This window comes from Narcine bancroftii, chromosome 13 (genome assembly GCF_036971445.1).
Source record: "Narcine bancroftii isolate sNarBan1 chromosome 13, sNarBan1.hap1, whole genome shotgun sequence".
NCBI lineage: Eukaryota > Metazoa > Chordata > Chondrichthyes > Torpediniformes > Narcinidae > Narcine > Narcine bancroftii.
In genome coordinates, this window is record NC_091481.1 from 44,188,535 (window position 1) to 44,211,923 (window position 23,389).

At 48.2% G+C, this 23,389-nt stretch overlaps 1 protein-coding gene across 1 annotated transcript in view; it reads right to left on the bottom strand.

Annotated features, from left to right (window-relative positions):
- cfap54 (cilia and flagella associated protein 54) overlaps positions 1-23,389 on the bottom strand; it is a 1,315,566-nt gene that overhangs the window by 1,139,324 nt on the left and 152,853 nt on the right. The gene's annotated exons all lie outside the window — the stretch shown is intronic.

Sequence of the window (23,389 nt, forward strand, 5' to 3'; positions counted from 1 at the left end):
TCTTTTACCATAGCACTACCTACCAACTCTAGTCACATCCCCCTGATCTTTTACCATAGCACTACCTACCAACACTAGTCACATCCCCCTGATCTTTTACCATAGCACTACCTACCAACAATGAAGACGCTGTTTACATCCGGTACCGCACAGATGGCAGTCTCTTCAATCTGAGGCGCCTGCAAGCTCACACCAAGACACAAGAGAAACTTGTCCGTGAACTACTCTTTGCAGATGATGCCGCTTTAGTTGCCCATTCAGAGCCAGCTCTTCAGCGCTTGACGTCCTGCTTTGCGGAAACTGCCAATATGTTTGGCCTGGAAGTCAGCCTGAAGAAAACTGAGGTCCTCCATCAGCCAGCTCCCCACCATGACTACCAGCCCCCCCACATCTCCATCGGGCACACAAAACTCAAAACGGTCAACCAGTTTACCTATCTCGGCTGCACCATTTCATCAGATGCAAGGATCGACAATGAGATAGACAACAGACTCGCCAAGGCAAATAGCGCCTTTGGAAGACTACACAAAAGAGTCTGGAAAAACAACCAACTGAAAAACCTCACAAAGATAAGCGTATACAGAGCCGTTGTCATACCCACACTCCTGTTCGGCTCCGAATCATGGGTCCTCTACCGGCACCACCTACGGCTCCTAGAACGCTTCCACCAGCGTTGTCTCCGCTCCATCCTCAACATCCATTGGAGCGCTCACACCCCTAACGTCGAGGTACTCGAGATGGCAGAGGTCGACAGCATCGAGTCCACGCTGCTGAAGATCCAGCTGCGCTGGATGGGTCACGTCTCCAGAATGGAGGACCATCGCCTTCCCAAGATCGTATTATATGGCGAGCTCTCCACTGGCCACCGTGACAGAGGTGCACCAAAGAAAAGGTACAAGGACTGCCTAAAGAAATCTCTTGGTGCCTGCCACATTGACCACCGCCAGTGGGCTGATAACGCCTCAAACCGTGCATCTTGGCGCCTCACAGTTTGGCGGGCAGCAGCCTCCTTTGAAGAAGACCGCAGAGCCCACCTCACTGACAAAAGGCAAAGGAGGAAAAACCCAACACCCAACCCCAACCAACCAATTTTCCCTTGCAACCGCTGCAATCGTGTCTGCCTGTCCCGCATCGGACTGGTCAGCCACAAACGAGACTGCAGCTGACGTGGACTTATTTTACCCCCACCATAAATCTTCGTCCGCGAAGCCAAGCCAAAGACCTACCAACACTAGTCACATCCCCCTGATCTCTTACCATAGCACTAGTCCAACACAAGTCACATCCCCCTGATCTTTTACGACAGCACTACCTACCAACATTAGTCACATCCCCCTGATTTTTACCATAGCACTACCTACCAACATTAGTCACATCCCCCTGATCTTTTACGACAGCACTACCTAACAACACTAGTCACATTCCCCTGATCTTTTACCATAGCACTACCTACCAACTCTAGTCACATCCCCCTGATCTTTTACCATAGCACCACCTACCAACACTAGTCACATCCCCCTGATCTTTTACCATAGCACAACCTACCAACACTAGTCACATCCCCCTGATCTTTTACCATAGCACTACCTACCAACACTAGTCACATCCCCCTGATCTTTTACGACAGCACTACCTACCAACTCTAGTCACATCCCCCTGATCTTTTACCATAGCACTACCTACCAACTCTAGTCACATCCCCCTGATCTTTTACCATAGCACTACCTACCAACACTAGTCACATCCCTATGATCTTTTACCATAGCACTCCCTACCAACACTAGTCACATCCCCCTGATCTTTTACCATAGCACTACCTACCAACAATAGTCACATCCCCCTGATCTTTTACCATAGCACTACCTAACAACACTAGTCACATCCCCCTGATCTTTTACGACAGCACTACCTACCAACACTAGTCACATCCCCCTGATCTTTTACCACAGCACTACCGACCAACACTAGTCACATCCCCCTGATTTTTACCATAGCACTACCTACCAACACTCGTCACATCCCCCTGATCTTTTACCATAGCACTACCTAACAACACTAGTCCCATCCCCCTGATCTTTTACCACAGCACTACCGACCAACACTAGTCACATCCCTCTGATCTTTTACCATAGCACCACCTACCAACACTTGTCACATCCCCCTGATCTTTTACCATACCACTACCTACCAACACTAGTCACATCCCCCTGATCTTTTACTACTGCACTACCTACCAACACTAGTCACATCCCCCTGATCTTTTACAATAGCCCTACCTACCAACACTTGTCACATCCCCCTGATCCTTTACCATAGCACTACCTAACAACACTAGTCACATCCCCTTGATCTTTTACGACAGCACTACCTACCAACACTAGTCACATCACCCTGATCTTTTACCACAGCACTACCTACCAACAATAGTCACATCCCCCTGATCTTTTACCACAGCACTACCTACCAACACTAGTCCCATCCCCCTGATCTTTTACGACAGCACTACCTACCAACACTAGTCACATTCCCCTGATCTTTTACCATAGCACTACCTACCAACTCTAGTCACATCCCCCTGATCTTTTACCATAGCACTACCTACCAACACTAGTCACATCCCCCTGATCTTTTACCATAGCACTACCTACCAACAATGAAGACCCTGTTTACATCCGGTACCGCACGGATGGCAGTCTCTTCAATCTGAGGCGCCTGCAAGCTCACACCAAGACACAAGAGAAACTTGTCCGTGAACTACTCTTTGCAGATGATGCCGCTTTAGTTGCCCATTCAGAGCCAGCTCTTCAGCGCTTGACGTCCTGCTTTGCGGAAACTGCCAAAATGTTTGGCCTGGAAGTCAGCCTGAAGAAAACTGAGGTCCTCCATCAGCCAGCTCCCCACCATGACTACCAGCCCCCCCACATCTCCATCGGGCACACAAAACTCAAAACGGTCAACCAGTTTACCTATCTCGGCTGCACCATTTCATCAGATGCAAGGATCGACAATGAGATAGACAACAGACTCGCCAAGGCAAATAGCGCCTTTGGAAGACTACACAAAAGAGTCTGGAAAAACAACCAACTGAAAAACCTCACAAAGATAAGCGTATACAGAGCCGTTGTCATACCCACACTCCTGTTCGGCTCCGAATCATGGGTCCTCTACCGGCACCACCTACGGCTCCTAGAACGCTTCCACCAGCGTTGTCTCCGCTCCATCCTCAACATCCATTGGAGCGCTCACACCCCTAACGTCGAGGTACTCGAGATGGCAGAGGTCGACAGCATCGAGTCCACGCTGCTGAAGATCCAGCTGCGCTGGATGGGTCACGTCTCCAGAATGGAGGACCATCGCCTTCCCAAGATCGTATTATATGGCGAGCTCTCCACTGGCCACCGTGACAGAGGTGCACCAAAGAAAAGGTACAAGGACTGCCTAAAGAAATCTCTTGGTGCCTGCCACATTGACCACCGCCAGTGGGCTGATAACGCCTCAAACCGTGCATCTTGGCGCCTCAGTTTGGCGGGCAGCAGCCTCCTTTGAAGAAGACCGCAGAGCCCACCTCACTGACAAAAGGCAAAGGAGGAAAAACCCAACACCCAACCCCAACCAACCAATTTTCCCTTGCAACCGCTGCAATCGTGTCTGCCTGTCCCGCATCGGACTGGTCAGCCACAAACGAGACTGCAGCTGACGTGGACTTATTTTACCCCCTCCATAAATCTTCGTCCGCGAAGCCAAGCCAAAGAAGACCTACCAACACTAGTCACATCCCCCTGATCTCTTACCATAGCACTAGTCCAACACAAGTCACATCCCCCTGATCTTTTACGACAGCACTACCTACCAACATTAGTCACATCCCCCTGATTTTTACCATAGCACTACCTACCAACATTAGTCACATCCCCCTGATCTTTTACGACAGCACTACCTAACAACACTAGTCACATCCCCCTGATCTTTTACCATAGCACTACCTACCAACTCTAGTCACATCCCCCTGATCTTTTACCATAGCACCACCTACCAACACTAGTCACATCCCCCTGATCTTTTACCATAGCACTACCTACCAACACTAGTCACATCCCCCTGATCTTTTAACATTGCACTACCTACCAACACTAGTCACATCCCCTGATCTTTTACGACAGCACTACCTACCAACTCTAGTCACATCCCCCTGATCTTTTACCATAGCACTACCTACCAACTCTAGTCACATCCCCCTGATCTTTTACCATAGCACTACCTACCAACACTAGTCACATCCCTATGATCTTTTACGACAGCACTACCTACCAACACAAGTCACATCCCCAAGATCTTTTACCATAGCACTACCTACCAACACTTGTCACATCCCCCTGATCTTTTACAATAGCCCTACCTACCAACACTTGTCACATCCCCCTGATCTTTTACCATAGCACTACCTACCAACTCTAGTCACATCCCCCTGATCTTTTACCATAGCACTACCTACCAACACTAGTCACATCCCCCTGATCTTTTACCATAGCACTACCTACCAACACTAGTCACATCCCCCTGATCTCTTACCATAGCACTAGTCCAACACAAGTCACATCCCCCTGATCTTTTACGACAGCACTACCTACCAACATTAGTCACATCCCCCTGATTTTTACCATAGCACTACCTACCAACATTAGTCACATCCCCCTGATCTTTTACGACAGCACTACCTAACAACACTGGTCACATCCCCCTGATCTTTTACCATAGCACTACCTACCAACTCTAGTCACATCCCCCTGATCTTTTACCATAGCACCACCTACCAACACTAGTCACATCCCCAAGATCTTTTGCCATAGCACTACCTACCAACACTTGTCACATCCCCCTGATCTTTTACAATAGCCCTACCTACCAACACTTGTCACATCCCCCTGATCTTTTACCATAGAACTACCTACCAACACTTGTCACATCCCCCGATCTTTTACAATAGCCCTACCTACCAACACTTGTCACATCCCCTTGATCTTTTACCATAGCAATACCTACCAACACTAGTCACATACCCCTGATCTTTTAAAATAGCCCTACCTACCAACACTTGTCACATCCCCCTGATCTTTTACCATAGCACTACCTACCAACAATAGTCACATCCCCCTGATCTTTTACCATAGCACTACCTAACAACACTAGTCACATCCCCCTGATCTTTTACGACAGCACTACCTACCAACACTAGTCACATCCCCCTGATCTTTTACCACAGCACTACCGACCAACAATAGTCACATCCCCCTGATTTTTACCATAGCATTACCTACCAACACTCGTCACATCCCCCTGATCTTTTACCATAGCACTACCTACCAACACTAGTCACATCCCCCTGATCTTTTACTACTGCACTACCTACCAACACTAGTCACATCCCCCTGATCCTTTACCATAGCACTACCTACCAACACTTGTCACTTCCCCCTGATCTCTTACCATAGCACTAGTCCAACACTAGTCACATCCCCCTGATCTTTTACGACAGCACTACCTACCAACATTAGTCACATCCCACTGATTTTTACCATAGCACTACCTACCAACTATAGTAACATCCCCCTGATCTTTTACCACAGCACTACCTACCAACAATAGTCACATCCCCCTGATCTTTTACCACAGCACTACCTACCAACACTAGTCACATCCCCCTGATCTTATACGACAGCACTACCTACCAACACTAGTCACATCCCCCTGATCTTTTACCATAGCACTACCTACCAACACTAGTCACATCCCCCTGATCTTTTACCACAGCACTACCTACCAACAATAGTCACATCCCCCTGATCTTTTACCACAGCACTACCTACCAACACTAGTCACATCCCCCTGATCTTTTACGACAGCACTACCTACAAACACTAGTCACATCCCCCTAATCTTTTACCACAGCACTACCTACCAACACTAGTCACATCCCCCTGATCTTTTACCACAGCACTACCTACCAACACTAGTCACATCCCCCTGATCTTTTACGACAGCACTACCTACCAACACTAGTCACATCCCCCTGATCTTTTACAATAGCCCTACCTACCAACACTTGTCACATCCCCCTGATCTTTTACCATAGCACTAACTACCAACACTAGTCACATCCCCCTGATCTTTTACCACAGAACTACCTACCAACAATAGTCACATCCCCCTGATCTTTTACCACAGCACTACCTACCAACACTAGTCACATCCCCCTGATCTTTTACGACAGCACTACCTACCAACACTAGTCACATCCCCCTAATATTTTACCACAGCACTACCTACCAACACTAGTCACATCCCCCTGATCTTTTACCACAGCACTACCTACCAACACTAGTCACATCCCCTGATCTTTTACGACAGCACTACCTACCAACACTAGTCACATCCCCCTGATCTTTTACAATAACCCTACCTACCAACACTTGTCACATCCCCCTGATCTTTTACCATAGCACTACCTACCAACACTAGTCACATCCCCCTGATCTTTTACCACAGCACTACCTACCAACAATAGTCACATCCCGCTGATCTTTTACCACAGCACTACCTACCAACACTTGTCACATCCCCCTGATCTTTTACCATAGCACTACCTACCAACACTAGTCACATCCCCCTGATCTTTTACGACAGCACTACCTACCAACACTAGTCACATCACCCTAATCTTTTACCACAGCACTACCTACCAACACTAGTCACATCCCCCTGATCTTTTACCACAGCACTACCTACCAACACTAGTCACATCCCCCTGATCTTTTACGACAGCACTACCTACCAACACCAGTCACATCCATCTGATCTTTTACGACAGCACTACCTACCAACACTTGTCACATCCCCCTGATTTTTTACCATAGCACTACCTACCAACACTAGTCACATCCCCTTGATCTTTTACGACAGCACTACCTACCAACACTAGTCACATCCCCAAGATCTTTTGCCATAGCACTACCTACCAACACTTGTCACATCCCCCTGATCTTTTACAATAGCCCTACCTACCAACACTTGTCACATCCCCCTGATCTTTTACCATAGCAATACCTACCAACACTAGTCACATACCCCTGATCTTTTACAATAGCCCTACCTACCAACACTTGTCACATCCCCCTGATCTTTTACCATAGCACTACCTACCAACACTATTCACATCCCCTTGATCTTTTACGACAGCACTACCTACCAACACTAGTCACATCCCCAAGATCTTTTACCATAGCACTACCTACCAACACTTGTCACATCCCCCTGATCTTTTACAATAGCCCTACCTACCAACACTTGTCACATCCCCCTGATCTTTTACCATAGCACTACCTACCAACTCTAGTCACATCCCGCTGATCTTTTACCATAGCACTACCTACCAACACTAGTCACATCCCCCTGATCTTTTACCATAGCACTACCTATCAACACTAGTCACATCCCCCTGATCTCTTACCATAGCACTAGTCCAACACAAGTCACATCCCCCTGATCTTTTACGACAGCACTACCTACCGACATTAGTCACATCCCCCTGATTTTTACCATAGCACTACCTACCAACATTAGTCACATCCCCCTGATCTTTTACGACAGCACTACCTAACAACACTAGTAACATCCCCCTGATCTTTTACCATAGCACTACCTACCAACTCTAGTCACATCCCCCTGATCTTTTACCATAGCACCACCTATCAACACTAGTCACATCCCCCTGATCTTTTACCATAGCACTACCTACCAACACTAGTCACATCCCCCTGATCTTTTACCATAGCACTACCTACCAACACTAGTCACATCCCCCTGATATTTTACGACAGCACTACCTACCAACTCTAGTCACATCCCCCTGATCTTTTACCATAGCACTACCTACCAACTCTAGTCACATCCCCCTGATCTTTTACCATAGCACTACCTACCAACACTAGTCACATCCCTATGATCTTTTACCATAGCACTCCCTACCAACACTAGTCACATCCCCCTGATCTTTTACCATAGCACTACCTACCAACAATAGTCACATCCCCATGATCTTTTACCATAGCACTACCTAACAACACTAGTCACATCCCCCTGATATTTTACGACAGCACTACCTACCAACACTAGTCACATCCCCCTGATCTTTTACCACAGCACTACCGACCAACACTAGTCACATCCCCCTGATTTTTACCATAGCACTACCTACCAACACTCGTCACATCCCCCTGATCTTTTACCATAGCACTACCTAACAACACTAGTCCCATCCCCCTGATCTTTTACCACAGCACTACCGACCAACACTAGTCACATCCCCCTGATCTTTTACCATAGCACTACCTACCAACACTTGTCACATCCCCCTGATCTTTTACCATACCACTACCTACCAACACTAGTCACATCCCCCTGATCTTTTACTACTGCACTACCTACCAACACTAGTCACATCCCCCTGATCTTTTACGACAGCACTACCTACCAACACTAGTCACATCACCCTAATCTTTTACCACAGCACTACCTACCAACACTAGTCACATCCCCCTGATCTTTTACCACAGCACTACCTACCAACACTAGTCACATCCCCCTGATCTTTTACGACAGCACTACCTACCAACACCAGTCACATCCACCTGATCTTTTACTACAGCACTACCTACCAACACTTGTCACATCCCCCTGATTTTTTACCATAGCACTACCTACCAACACTAGTCACATCCCCAAGATCTTTTGCCATAGCACTACCTACCAACACTTGTCACATCCCCCTGATCTTTTACAATAGCCCTACCTACCAACACTTGTCACATCCCCCTGATCTTTTACCATAGAACTACCTACCAACACTTGTCACATCCCCCGATCTTTTACAATAGCCCTACCTACCAACACTTGTCACATCCCCCTGATCTTTTACCATAGCAATACCTACCAACACTAGTCACATACCCCTGATCTTTTACAATAGCCCTACCTACCAACACTTGTCACATCCCCCTGATCTTTTACCATAGCACTACCTACCAACACTATTCACATCCCCTTGATCTTTTACGACAGCACTACCTACCAACACTAGTCACATCCCCAAGATCTTTTACCATAGCACTACCTACCAACACTTGTCACATCCCCCTGATCTTTTACAATAGCCCTACCTACCAACACTTGTCACATCCCCCTGATCTTTTACCATAGCACTACCTACCAACTCTAGTCACATCCCCCTGATCTTTTACCATAGCACTACCTACCAACACTAGTCACATCCCCCTGATCTTTTACCATAGCACTACCTACCAACACTAGTCACATCCCCCTGATCTCTTACCATAGCACTAGTCCAACACAAGTCACATCCCCCTGATCTTTTACGACAGCACTATCTACCAACATTAGTCACATCCCCCTGATTTTTACCATAGCACTACCTACCAACATTAGTCACATCCCCCTGATCTTTTACGACAGCACTACCTAACAACACTAGTCACATCCCCCTGATCTTTTACCATAGCACTACCTACCAACTCTAGTCACATCCCCCTGATCTTTTACCATAGCACCACCTACCAACACTAGTCACATCCCCCTGATCTTTTACCATAGCACTACCTACCAACACTAGTCACATCCCCCTGATCTTTTACCATAGCACTACCTACCAACACTAGTCACATCCCCCTGATCTTTTACGACAGCACTACCTACCAACTCTAGTCACATCCCCCTGATCTTTTACCATAGCACTACCTACCAACTCTAGTCACATCCCCCTGATCTTTTACCATAGCACTACCTACCAACACTAGTCACATCCCTATGATCTTTTACCATAGCACTCCCTACCAACACTAGTCACATCCCCCTGATCTTTTACCATAGCACTACCTACCAACAATAGTCACATCCCCCTGATCTTTTACCATAGCACTACCTAACAACACTAGTCACATCCCCCTGATCTTTTACGACAGCACTACCTACCAACACTAGTCACATCCCCCTGATCTTTTACCACAGCACTACCGACCAACACTAGTCACATCCCCCTGATTTTTACCATAGCACTACCTACCAACACTCGTCACATCCCCCTGATCTTTTACCATAGCACTACCTAACAACACTAGTCCCATCCCCCTGACCTTTTACCACAGCACTACCGACCAACACTAGTCACATCCCCCTGATCTTTTACCATAGCACTACCTACCAACACTTGTCACATCCCCCTGATCTTTTACCATACCACTACCTACCAACACTAGTCACATCCCCCTGATCTTTTACTACTGCACTACCTACCAACACTAGTCACATCCCCCTGATCATTTACAATAGCCCTACCTACCAACACTTGTCACATCCCCCTGATCTTTTACAATAGCACTACCTACCAACACTAGTCACATCCCCTTGATCTTTTACGACAGCACTACCTACCAACACTAGTCACATCCCCAAGATCTTTTACCATAGCACTACCTACCAACACTTGTCACATCCCCCTGATCTTTTACTACTGCACTACCTACCAACACTAGTCACATCCCCCTGATCTTTTACAATAGCCCTACCTACCAACACTTGTCACATCCCCCTGATCTTTTACCATAGCACTACCTACCAACACTAGTCACATCCCCTTGATCTTTTACGACAGCACTACCTACCAACACTAGTCACATCACCCTGATCTTTTACCACAGCACTACCTACCAACAATAGTCACATCCCCCTGATCTTTTACCACAGCACTACCTACCAACACTAGTCCCATCCCCCTGATCTTTTACGACAGCACTACCTACCAACACTAGTCACATTCCCCTGATCTTTTACTACAGCACTACCTACCAACACTTGTCACATCCCCAAGATCTTTTAGCATAGCACAACCTACCAACACTCGTCACATCCCCCTGATCTTTTACGACAGCACGACCTACCAACACGAGTCACATCCCCCTGATCTTTTACGACAGCACTACCGACCAACAATAGTCACATTCCCCTGATCTTTTACTACTGCACTACCAACCAACACTAGTCAAATCCCCCTGATCTTTTACTACTGCACTACCTACCAACACTAGTCACATCCCCCTGATCTTTTACGACAGCTCTACCTACCAACACTAGTCACATCCCGCTGATCTTTTACTACTGCACTACCTACCAACATTAGTCACATCCCCCTAATCTTTTACTACAGCACTATCTACCAACACTAGTCACATCCTCCTGATCTTTTACCACAGCACTACATACCAACAATAGTCACATCCCCCTGATCTTATACGATAGCACTACCTACCAACACTAGTCACATCCCCCTGATCTTTTACTACAGCACTACATACCAACACTAGTCACATCCCCCTGATCTTTTACGACAGCACTACCTACCAACTCTAGTCACATCCCCCTGATCTTTTACCATAGCACTACCTACCAACTCTTGTCACATCCCCCTGATCTTTTACCATAGCACTACCTACCAACACTAGTCACATCCTTATGATCTTTTACCATAGCACTCCCTACCAACACTAGTCACATCCCCCTGATCTTTTACCATAGCACTACCTACCAACAATAGTCACATCCCCCTGATCTTTTACCATAGCACTACCTAACAACACTAGTCACATCCCCCTGATCTTTTACGACAGCACTACCTACCAACACTAGTCACATCCCCCTGATCTTTTACCACAGCACTACCGACCAACACTAGTCACATCCCCCTGATTTTTACCATAGCACTACCTACCAACACTAGTCACATCCCCCTGATCTTTTACCACAGCACTACCGACCAACACTAGTCACATCCCCCTGATCTTTTACCATAGCACTACCTAACAACACTAGTCCCATCCCCCTGATCTTTTACCACAGCACTACCGACCAACACTAGTCACATCCCCCTGATCTTTTACCATAGCACTACCTACCAACACTTGTCACATCCCCCTGATCTTTTACCATACCACTACCTACCAACACTAGTCACATCCCCCTGATCTTTTACTACTGCACTACCTACCAACACTAGTCACATCCCCCTGATCTTTTACAATAGCCCTACCTACCAACACTTGTCACATCCCCCTGATCTTTTACAACAGCACTACCTACCAACACTAGTCACATCCCCTTGATCTTTTTCGACAGCACTACCTACCAACACTAGTCACATCCCCAAGATCTTTGACCATAGCACTACCTACCAACACTTGTCACATCCCCCTGATCTTTTACTACTGCACTACCTACCAACACTAGTCACATCCCCCTGATCTTTTACAATAGCCCTACCTACCAACACTTGTCACATCCCCCTGATCTTTTACCATAGCACTACCTACCAACACTAGTCACATCCCCTTGATCTTTTACGACAGCACTACCTACCAACACTAGTCACATCACCCTGATCTTTTACCACAGCACTACCTACCAACAATAGTCACATCCCCCTGATCTTTTACCACAGCACTACCTACCAACACTAGTCCCATCCCCCTGATCTTTTACGACAGCACTACCTACCAACACTAGTCACATTCCCCTGATCTTTTACCATAGCACTACCTACCAACTCTAGTCACATCCCCCTGATCTTTTACCATAGCACTACCTACCAACACTAGTCACATCCCCCTGATCTTTTACCATAGCACTACCTACCAACAATGAAGACCCTGTTTACATCCGGTACCGCACGGATGGCAGTCTCTTCAATCTGAGGTGCCTGCAAGCTCACACCAAGACACAAGAGAAACTTGTCCGTGAACTACTCTTTGCAGATGATGCCGCTTTAGTTGCCCATTCAGAGCCAGCTCTTCAGCGCTTGACGTCCTGCTTTGCGGAAACTGCCAAAATGTTTGGCCTGGAAGTCAGCCTGAAGAAAACTGAGGTCCTCCATCAGCCAGCTCCCCACCATGACTACCAGCCCCCCCACATCTCCATCAGGCACACAAAACTCAAAACGGTCAACCAGTTTACCTATCTCGGCTGCACCATTTCATCAGATGCAAGGATCGACAATGAGATAGACAACAGACTCGCCAAGGCAAATAGCGCCTTTGGAAGACTACACAAAAGAGTCTGGAAAAACAACCAACTGAAAAACCTCACAAAGATAAGCGTATACAGAGCCGTTGTCATACCCACACTCCTGTTCGGCTCCGAATCATGGGTCCTCTACCGGCACCACCTACGGCTCCTAGAACGCTTCCACCAGCGTTGTCTCCGCTCCATCCTCAACATCCATTGGAGCGCTCACACCCCTAACGTCGAGGTACTCGAGATGGCAGAGGTCGACAGCATCGAGTCCACGCTGCTGAAGATCCAGCTGCGCTGGATGGGTCACGTCTCCAGAATGGAGGACCATCGCCTTCCCAAGATCGTATTATATGGCGAGCTCTCCACTGGCCACCGTGACAGAGGTGCACCAAAGAAAAGGTACAAGGACTGCCTAAAGAAATCTCTTGGTGCCTGCCACATTGACCACCGCCAGTGGGCTGATAACGCCTCAAACCGTGCATCTTGGCGCCTCACAGTTTGGCGGGCAGCAGCCTCCTTTGAAGAAGACCGCAGAGCCCACCTCACTGACAAAAGGCAAAGGAGGAAAAACCCAACACCCAACCCCAACCAACCAATTTTCCCTTGCAACCGCTGCAATCGTGTATGCCTGTCCCGCATCGGACTGGTCAGCCACAAACGAGCCTGCAGCTGACGTGGACTTTTTTTACCCCCTCCATAAATCTTCGTCCGCGAAGCCAAGCCAAAGAAGACCTACCAACACAAGTCACATCCCCCTGATCTTTTACGACAGCACTACCTACCAACATTAGTCACATCCCCCTGATTTTTACCATAGCACTACCTACCAACATTAGTCACATCCCCCTGATCTTTTACGACAGCACTACCTAACAACACTAGTCACATCCCCCTGATCTTTTACCATAGCACTACCTACCAACTCTAGTCACATCCCCCTGATCTTTTACCATAGAACTACCTACCAACACTTGTCACATCCCCCGATCTTTTACAATAGCCCTACCTACCAACACTTGTCACATCCCCCTGATCTTTTACCATAGCAATACCTACCAACACTAGTCACATACCCCTGATCTTTTACAATAGCCCTACCTACCAACACTTGTCACATCCCCCTGATCTTTTACCATAGCACTACCTACCAACACTATTCACATCCCCTTGATCTTTTACGACAGCACTACCTACCAACACAAGTCACATCCCCAAGATCTTTTACCATAGCACTACCTACCAACACTTGTCACATCCCCCTGATCTTTTACAATAGCCCTACCTACCAACACTTGTCACATCCCCCTGATCTTTTAACATAGCACTACCTACCAACTCTAGTCACATCCCCCTGATCTTTTACCATAGCACTACCTACCAACACTAGTCACATCCCCCTGATCTTTTACCATAGCACTACCTACCAACACTAGTCACATCCCCCTGATCTCTTACCATAGCACTAGTCCAACACAAGTCACATCCCCCTGATCTTTTACGACAGCACTACCTACCAACATTAGTCACATCCCCCTGATTTTTACCATAGCACTACCTACCAACATTAGTCACATCCCCCTGATCTTTTACGACAGCACTACCTAACAACACTGGTCACATCCCCCTGATCTTTTACCATAGCACTACCTACCAACTCTAGTCACATCCCCCTGATCTTTTACCATAGCACCACCTACCAACACTAGTCACATCCCCCTGATCTTTTACCATAGCACTACCTACCAATACTAGTCACATCCCCCTGATCTTTTACCATAGCACTACCTACCAACACTAGTCACATCCCCCTGATCTTTTACGACAGCACTACCTACCAACTCTAGTCACATCCCCCTGATCTTTTACCATAGCACTACCTACCAACTCTAGTCACATCCCCCTGATTTTTTACCATAGCACTACCTACCAACACTAGTCACATCCCTATGATCTTTTACCATAGCACTCCCTACCAACACTAGTCACATCCCCCTGATCTTTTACCATAGCACTACCTACCAACAATAGTCACATCCCCCTGATCTTTTACCATAGCACTACCTAACAACACTAGTCACATCCCCCTGATCTTTTACAACAGCACTACCTACCAACACTAGTCACATCCCCCTGATCTTTTACCACAGCACTACCGACCAACACTAGTCACATCCCCCTGATTTTTACCATAGCACTACCTACCAACACTCGTCACATCCCCCTGATCTTTTACCATAGCACTACCTAACAACACTAGTCCCATCCCCCTGATCTTTTACCATAGCACTACCTACCAACACTTGTCACATCCCCCTGATCTTTTACCATACCACTACCTACCAACACTAGTCACATCCCCCTGATCTTTTACTACTGCACTACGTACCAACACTAGTCACATCCCCCTGATCTTTTACAATAGCCCTACCTACCAACACTTGTCACATCCCCCTGATCTTTTACAATAGCACTACCTACCAACACTAGTCACATCCCCTTGATCTTTTACCATAGCACTACCTACCAACTCTAGTCACATCCCCCTGATCTTTTACCATAGCACTACCTACCAACACTAGTCACATCCCCCTGATCTTTTACCATAGCACTACCTACCAACAATGAAGACGCTGTTTACATCCGGTACCGCACGGATGGCAGTCTCTTCAATCTGAGGCGCCTGCAAGCTCACACCAAGACACAAGAGAAACTTGTCCGTGAACTACTCTTTGCAGATGATGCCGCTTTAGTTGCCCATTCAGAGCCAGCTCTTCAGCGCTTGACGTCCTGCTTTGCGGAAACTGCCAATATGTTTGGCCTGGAAGTCAGCCTGAAGAAAACTGAGGTCCTCCATCAGCCAGCTCCCCACCATGACTACCAGCCCCCCCACATCTCCATCGGGCACACAAAACTCAAAACGGTCAACCAGTTTACCTATCTCGGCTGCACCATTTCATCAGATGCAAGGATCGACAATGAGATAGACAACAGACTCGCCAAGGCAAATAGCGCCTTTGGAAGACTACACAAAAGAGTCTGGAAAAACAACCAACTGAAAAACCTCACAAAGATAAGCGTATACAGAGCCGTTGTCATACCCACACTCCTGTTCGGCTCCGAATCATGGGTCCTCTACCGGCACCACCTACGGCTCCTAGAACGCTTCCACCAGCGTTGTCTCCGCTCCATCCTCAACATCCATTGGAGCGCTCACACCCCTAACGTCGAGGTACTCGAGATGGCAGAGGTCGACAGCATCGAGTCCACGCTGCTGAAGATCCAGCTGCGCTGGATGGGTCACGTCTCCAGAATGGAGGACCATCGCCTTCCCAAGATCGTATTATATGGCGAGCTCTCCACTGGCCACCGTGACAGAGGTGCACCAAAGAAAAGGTACAAGGACTGCCTAAAGAAATCTCTTGGTGCCTGCCACATTGACCACCGCCAGTGGGCTGATAACGCCTCAAACCGTGCATCTTGGCGCCTCACAGTTTGGCGGGCAGCAGCCTCCTTTGAAGAAGACCGCAGAGCCCACCTCACTGACAAAAGGCAAAGGAGGAAAAACCCAACACCCAACCCCAACCAACCAATTTTCCCTTGCAACCGCTGCAATCGTGTCTGCCTGTCCCGCATCGGACTGGTCAGCCACAAACGAGACTGAAGCTGACGTGGACTTATTTTACCCCCTCCATAAATCTTCGTCCGCGAAGCCAAGCCAAAGAAGACCTACCAACACTAGTCACATCCCCCTGATCTCTTACCATAGCACTAGTCCAACACAAGTCACATCCCCCTGATCTTTTACGACAGCACTACCTACCAACTCTAGTCACATCCCCCTGATCTTTTACCATAGCACTACCTACCAACTCTAGTCACATCCCCGTGATCTTTTACCATAGCACTACCTACCAACACTAGTCACATCCCTATGATCTTTTACCATAGCACTCCCTACCAACACTAGTCACATCCCCCTGATCTTTTACCATAGCACTACCTACCAACAATAGTCACATCCCCCTGATCTTTTACCATAGCACTACCTAACAACACTAGTCACATCCCCCTGATCTTTTACGACAGCACTACCTACCAACACTAGTCACATCCCCCTGATCTTTTACCACAGCACTACCGACCAACACTAGTCACATCCCCCTGATTTTTACCATAGCACTACCTACCAACACTCGTCACATCCCCCTGATCTTTTACCATAGCACTACCTAACAACACTAGTCCCATCCCCCTGATCTTTTACCACAGCACTACCGACCAACACTAGTCACATCCCCCTGATCTTTTACCATAGCACTACCTACCAACACTTGTCACATCCCCCTGATCTTTTACCATACCACTACCTACCAACACTAGTCACATCCCCCTGATCTTTTACTACTGCACTACCTACCAACACTAGTCACATCCCCCTGATCTTTTACAATAGCCCTACCTACCAACACTTGTCACATCCCCCTGATCCTTTACCATAGCACTACCTACCAACACTAGTCACATCCCCTTGATCTTTTACGACAGCACTACCTACCAACACTAGTCACATCCCCCTGATCTTTTACCACAGCACTACCGACCAACACTAGTCACATCCCCCTGATTTTTACCATGAACTACTCTTTGCAGATGATGCCGCTTTAGTTGCCCATTCAGAGCCAGCTCTTCAGCGCTTGACGTCCTGCTTTGCGGAAACTGCCAAAATGTTTGGCCTGGAAGTCAGCCTGAAGAAAACTGAGGTCCTCCATCAGCCAGCTCCCCACCATGACTACCAGCCCCCCCACATCTCCATCGGGCACACAAAACTCAAAACGGTCAACCAGTTTACCTATCTCGGCTGCACCATTTCATCAGATGCAAGGATCGACAATGAGATAGACAACAGACTCGCCAAGGCAAATAGCGCCTTTGGAAGACTACACAAAAGAGTCTGGAAAAACAACCAACTGAAAAACCTCACAAAGATAAGCGTATACAGAGCCGTTGTCATACCCACACTCCTGTTCGGCTCCGAATCATGGGTCCTCTACCGGCACCACCTACGGCTCCTAGAACGCTTCCACCAGCGTTGTCTCCGCTCCATCCTCAACATCCATTGGAGCGCTCACACCCCTAACGTCGAGGTACTCGAGATGGCAGAGGTCGACAGCATCGAGTCCACGCTGCTGAAGATCCAGCTGCGCTGGATGGGTCACGTCTCCAGAATGGAGGACCATCGCCTTCCCAAGATCGTATTATATGGCGAGCTCTCCACTGGCCACCGTGACAGAGGTGCACCAAAGAAAAGGTACAAGGACTGCCTAAAGAAATCTCTTGGTGCCTGCCACATTGACCACCGCCAGTGGGCTGATAACGCCTCAAACCGTGCATCTTGGCGCCTCACAGTTTGGCGGGCAGCAGCCTCCTTTGAAGAAGACCGCAGAGCCCACCTCACTGACAAAAGGCAAAGGAGGAAAAACCCAACACCCAACCCCAACCAACCAATTTTCCCTTGCAACCGCTGCAATCGTGTCTGCCTGTCCCGCATCGGACTGGTCAGCCACAAACGAGCCTGCAGCTGACGTGGACTTTTTACCCCCTCCATAAATCTTCGTCCGCGAAGCCAAGCCAAAGACCTACCAACACTAGTCACATCCCCCTGATCTTTTACTACTGCACTACCTACCAACACTAGTCACATCCCCCTGATCTTTTACAATAGCCCTACCTACCAACACTTGTCACATCCCCCTGATCCTTTACCATAGCACTACCTACCAACACTAGTCACATCCCCTTGATCTTTTACGACAGCACTACCTACCAACACTAGTCACATCACCCTGATCTTTTACCACAGCACTACCTACCAACAATAGTCACATCCCCCTGATCTTTTACCACAGCACTACCTACCAACACTAGTCCCATCCCCCTGATCTTTTACGACAGCACTACCTACCAACACTAGTCACATTCCCCTGATCTTTTACCATAGCACTACCTACCAACTCTAGTCACATCCCCCTGATCTTTTACCATAGCACTACCTACCAACACTAGTCACATCCCCCTGATCTTTTACCATAGCACTACCTACCAACAATGAAGACCCTGTTTACATCCGGTACCGCACGGATGGCAGTCTCTTCAATCTGAGGCGCCTGCAAGCTCACACCAAGACACAAGAGAAACTTGTCCGTGAACTACTCTTTGCAGATGATGCCGCTTTAGTTGCCCATTCAGAGCCAGCTCTTCAGCGCTTGACGTCCTGCTTTGCGGAAACTGCCAAAATGTTTGGCCTGGAAGTCAGCCTGAAGAAAACTGAGGTCCTCCATCAGCCAGCTCCCCACCATGACTACCAGCCCCCCCACATCTCCATCGGGCACACAAAACTCAAAACGGTCAACCAGTTTACCTGTCTCGGCTGCACCATTTCATCAGATGCAAGGATCGACAATGAGATAGACAACAGACTCGCCAAGGCAAATAGCGCCTTTGGAAGACTACACAAAAGAGTCTGGAAAAACAACCAACTGAAAAACCTCACAAAGATAAGCGTATACAGAGCCGTTGTCATACCCACACTCCTGTTCGGCTCCGAATCATGGGTCCTCTACCGGCACCACCTACGGCTCCTAGAACGCTTCCACCAGCGTTGTCTCCGCTCCATCCTCAACATCCATTGGAGCGCTCACACCCCTAACGTCGAGGTACTCGAGATGGCAGAGGTCGACAGCATCGAGTCCACGCTGCTGAAGATCCAGCTGCGCTGGATGGGTCACGTCTCCAGAATGGAGGACCATCGCCTTCCCAAGATCGTATTATATGGCGAGCTCTCCACTGGCCACCGTGACAGAGGTGCACCAAAGAAAAGGTACAAGGACTGCCTAAAGAAATCTCTTGGTGCCTGCCACATTGACCACCGCCAGTGGGCTGATAACGCCTCAAACCGTGCATCTTGGCGCCTCACAGTTTGGCGGGCAGCAGCCTCCTTTGAAGAAGACCGCAGAGCCCACCTCACTGACAAAAGGCAAAGGAGGAAAAACCCAACACCCAACCCCAACCAACCAATTTTCCCTTGCAACCGCTGCAATCGTGTCTGCCTGTCCCGCATCGGACTGGTCAGCCACAAACGAGACTGCAGCTGACGTGGACTTATTTTACCCCCTCCATAAATCTTCGTCCGCGAAGCCAAGCCAAACAAGACCTACCAACACTAGTCACATCCCCCTGATCTCTTACCATAGCACTAGTCCAACACAAGTCACATCCCCCTGATCTTTTACGACAGCACTACCTACCAACATTAGTCACATCCCCCTGATTTTTACCATAGCACTACCTACCAACATTAGTCACATCCCCCTGATCTTTTACGACAGCACTACCTAACAACACTAGTCACATCCCCCTGATCTTTTACCATAGCACTACCTACCAACTCTAGTCACATCCCCCTGATCTTTTACCATAGCACCACCTACCAACACTAGTCACATCCCCCTGATCTTTTACCATAGCACTACCTACCAACTCTAGTCACATCCCCCTGATCTTTTACCATAGCACCACCTACCAACACTAGTCACATCCCCCTGATCTTTTACCATAGCACTACCTACCAACACTAGTCACATCCCCCTGATCTTTTACCATAGCACTACCTACCAACACTAGTCACATCCCCCTGATCTTTTACGACAGCACTACCTACCAACTCTAGTCACATCCCCCTGATCTTTTACCATAGCACTACCTACCAACTCTAGTCACATCCCCCTGATATTTTACCATAGCACTACCTACCAACACTAGTCACATCCCTATGATCTTTTTCCATAGCACTCCCTACCAACACTCGTCACATCCCCCTGATCTTTTACCATAGCACTACCTAACAACACTAGTCCCATCCCCCTGATCTTTTACCACAGCACTACCGACCAACACTAGTCACATCCCCCTGATCTTTTACCATAGCACTACCTACCAACACTTGTCACATCCCCCTGATCTTTTACCATACCACTACCTACCAACACTAGTCACATCCCCCTGATCTTTTACTACTGCACTACCTACCAACACTAGTCACATCCCCCTGATCTTTTACAATAGCCCTACCTACCAACACTTGTCACATCCCCCTGATCCTTTACCATAGCACTACCTACCAACACTAGTCACATCCCCTTGATCTTTTACGACAGCACTACCTACCAACACTAGTCACATCCCCCTGATCTTTTACCACAGCACTACCGACCAACACTAGTCACATCCCCCTGATTTTTACCATGAACTACTCTTTGCAGATGATGCCGCTTTAGTTGCCCATTCAGAGCCAGCTCTTCAGCGCTTGACGTCCTGCTTTGCGGAAACTGCCAAAATGTTTGGCCTGGAAGTCAGCCTGAAGAAAACTGAGGTCCTCCATCAGCCAGCTCCCCACCATGACTACCAGCCCCCCCACATCTCCATCGGGCACACAAAACTCAAAACGGTCAACCAGTTTACCTATCTCGGCTGCACCATTTCATCAGATGCAAGGATCGACAATGAGATAGACAACAGACTCGCCAAGGCAAATAGCGCCTTTGGAAGACTACACAAAAGAGTCTGGAAAAACAACCAACTGAAAAACCTCACAAAGATAAGCGTATACAGAGCCGTTGTCATACCCACACTCCTGTTCGGCTCCGAATCATGGGTCCTCTACCGGCACCACCTACGGCTCCTAGAACGCTTCCACCAGCGTTGTCTCCGCTCCATCCTCAACATCCATTGGAGCGCTCACACCCCTAACGTCGAGGTACTCGAGATGGCAGAGGTCGACAGCATCGAGTCCACGCTGCTGAAGATCCAGCTGCGCTGGATGGGTCACGTCTCCAGAATGGAGGACCATCGCCTTCCCAAGATCGTATTATATGGCGAGCTCTCCACTGGCCACCGTGACAGAGGTGCACCAAAGAAAAGGTACAAGGACTGCCTAAAGAAATCTCTTGGTGCCTGCCACATTGACCACCGCCAGTGGGCTGATAACGCCTCAAACCGTGCATCTTGGCGCCTCACAGTTTGGCGGGCAGCAGCCTCCTTTGAAGAAGACCGCAGAGCCCACCTCACTGACAAAAGGCAAAGGAGGAAAAACCCAACACCCAACCCCAACCAACCAATTTTCCCTTGCAACCGCTGCAATCGTGTCTGCCTGTCCCGCATCGGACTGGTCAGCCACAAACGAGCCTGCAGCTGACGTGGACTTTTTACCCCCTCCATAAATCTTCGTCCGCGAAGCCAAGCCAAAGACCTACCAACACTAGTCACATCCCCCTGATCTTTTACTACTGCACTACCTACCAACACTAGTCACATCCCCCTGATCTTTTACAATAGCCCTACCTACCAACACTTGTCACATCCCCCTGATCCTTTACCATAGCACTACCTACCAACACTAGTCACATCCCCTTGATCTTTTACGACAGCACTACCTACCAACACTAGTCACATCACCCTGATCTTTTACCACAGCACTACCTACCAACAATAGTCACATCCCCCTGATCTTTTACCACAGCACTACCTACCAACACTAGTCCCATCCCCCTGATCTTTTACGACAGCACTACCTACCAACACTAGTCACATTCCCCTGATCTTTTACCATAGCACTACCTACCAACTCTAGTCACATCCCCCTGATCTTTTACCATAGCACTACCTACCAACACTAGTCACATCCCCCTGATCTTTTACCATAGCACTACCTACCAACAATGAAGACCCTGTTTACATCCGGTACCGCACGGATGGCAGTCTCTTCAATCTGAGGCGCCTGCAAGCTCACACCAAGACACAAGAGAAACTTGTCCGTGAACTACTCTTTGCAGATGATGCCGCTTTAGTTGCCCATTCAGAGCCAGCTCTTCAGCGCTTGACGTCCTGCTTTGCGGAAACTGCCAAAATGTTTGGCCTGGAAGTCAGCCTGAAGAAAACTGAGGTCCTCCATCAGCCAGCTCCCCACCATGACTACCAGCCCCCCCACATCTCCATCGGGCACACAAAACTCAAAACGGTCAACCAGTTTACCTGTCTCGGCTGCACCATTTCATCAGATGCAAGGATCGACAATGAGATAGACAACAGACTCGCCAAGGCAAATAGCGCCTTTGGAAGACTACACAAAAGAGTCTGGAAAAACAACCAACTGAAAAACCTCACAAAGATAAGCGTATACAGAGCCGTTGTCATACCCACACTC